This window comes from Gymnoscopelus braueri (genome assembly GCF_963280865.1).
Source record: "Gymnoscopelus braueri genome assembly, chromosome: 15".
Lineage (NCBI taxonomy): Eukaryota > Metazoa > Chordata > Actinopteri > Myctophiformes > Myctophidae > Gymnoscopelus > Gymnoscopelus braueri.
The window spans coordinates 45,498,851-45,501,371 of NC_137620.1; positions in this window are offsets into that span (position 1 = coordinate 45,498,851).

A 2,521-nucleotide genomic window follows, 5' to 3' on the forward strand; every position below is an offset into this window, starting at 1 on the left:
CCACGGTAGGAAAACAAACAGACGAAAACAAACAGCACGGCGAAAATAGCCGATCTACAAGTTCACAACGCGTAGCCAGGTATCGCACGGTGAAAATAGCCGATCTACAACTTCACAACGCGTCGCCATCGCGATCAGTTATTTTGGCCACGTGACACGGTCGTACGACGGAGCATAGCCTACTGGAGTTCATTCCACTGTGCAAAGCATTGATAGCTCAGCTGTGTTGAGACGGTGCCACAAAGCGCTGCTACAGGGACTATTTCAGAGTCAAAAACTCTTCTCTTTACAGGGAAACTGATAATAGCGAAACATTTTTATTATGAATTGCCCCACAATATGAATACATTTGGATGTGTTTTGTTGGTAACTGTTGTATAATCGCAATATTACACTCGAGGGTGTGCTTTACCTACATTATTGGCACTTCAGTGATGCTCGCGGAACTCGGCTTCGCCTCGTTCCTGACCGCATCACTGGCGTGCCAATAATGACGGTAAAGCACACCCTCTCGTGTAATATTTCTTAATTATTATTTATCTTAATTATGACTCTTAGTTATGTATTTTATGTTGTAAAAAACAATTATGTTGCAATAAACGTAATGCATTCAGCATTGAGTTTTATAAATGGCACACACACACACACACACACACACACACACACACACACACACACACACACACACACACACACACACACACATACATTATGCAGAATGTCCCATTTCACAAGTTGTAAGATGTGTAAAACGTATTAAACAGTATTTTGAAAATAGCAGATCTAAAAGCTTGTAGATCTGCTATTTTCAAATAAACAAAGTATAAATAAGGCTGAAGTGGTAAATGTATGTTTTGTAATAATAATCAAAATCTATAAAAGTAAAAAAAAAGTGTTCAAATAATTGTAGTGGAGTAAAAGTACAACATTTGCTGTAGTAGTAAAAATATAAACAATTGGAAATACTCCAGTAAAGTAAAAGTACCGAAAAGTTGTACTTAAGTAGCCTACCGTACTTGAGTAAATGTACTTTACTTTCCACCACTGGTGGTAGAATGTGATGAATGAGTGTGTTGTTCACACAGAACACTTCAAACACTTCTCCTTCCGGTCGCGGACCGGATACGGAAACGGTCGTGTCCAACTTATACATCACGTATTGTATGTGTGGATGTAGTTTAGGAGGAGGCGGGATCTAAAGCGGATGTTGTGATTTAAAATGGAATGAAAACCGGAAGGCTTTTCAGAGAGAGGGAGAGGGAGAGGGAGAGGGAGGGAGAGAAGGAGGAGACTCTGTTACAAGTACAAGTCTGGGATTAAAAATGTACTTGAGTAAAAGTAATTGGTATTAAAATGTACTTAAAGTACCAGAACTATAAAGTACTCATTATGCAGAATGTCCCACATTAAAATATTTTGAAAATAGCAGATCTACAAGCTCACAATGCGACGCATTGTGAGCTTGTAGATCACACCAAGATGAGGTTTGGGCTGTCTGTGTAGTTGGGTGCATTTTAACTTCTGCTTCATTTTGAGCCCTGGTTAGATGCAGTCAATCTGAGATCACAAACAGCAGCTGCAGGAACAGAGCTGTGACCAATGCAGTGTGAATTTCGTCCACTAAAACTATGACGAAAAATGTCCGTCGACTACCCTTTTTCACTGATTAAAACTAAATAAAAACTAAATAAAAAAAATCTAAATAATATATTGACAATTTTGTCAACAAATAAAACTAGACTAAAATGTTAGTGAGGGACTAGTGGAGAAGAGATCCAGTAGAACTAAAAGACAAGCCATTTTAACGATTTTATGTTTGGTTGCGCTCGGGTGTTGTGCTCTGAAAATAGCAGATCTACAAGCTCAACGCGTTGTGACCTTGTAGATCTGCTATTTTCAGCATGCAACCAAGTGTAAAATCAGCATTACGACGCCATCAAGGCACCGCCAACAATACATTTTAGTCGATTAAATCAACTGTAGATTTAGTCGATTAAAATCTTAAGATATTTAGCCGAGTAAAACTAGACAAAAACTAAAACATTTCAGATGACTAAAATATGACTAAAACTAAATTAAATTGTATTCAAAAGACTAAATAAAAAATTAATAAAAAAATAACACTATACCAATGCTGAGCATGAAGAGTGAACAGTGTTCTGCTTTTAAGGTTGTGAATGATTTATTTGACTCTGGCTCCCTCTAATGTCCTTTGTGTGTCATACCGCCCCCCCAAAAAAACTTGATTAATGCTAAGGTTTTTTTGTTTGTTTGTACGTTTTGTAATAATAATCAAAATCTACAAATTAATTAGTAACTAAAGTTTTCAAATAATTGTGGTCGAGTAAAAAGTACAATATTTCCTTCTGAGATGTAGTGGAGTAGAAGTAAGGTAACTACACAACCCAAACCTCTACTAAAGTGGTCTTGCCCTTTAAGAGCACAGTTGGACAAACAGGATATTAACAAAGCACACAGACAGCTAGCATTGCAGAAATTAACATCTTTATTTCTGTATTTA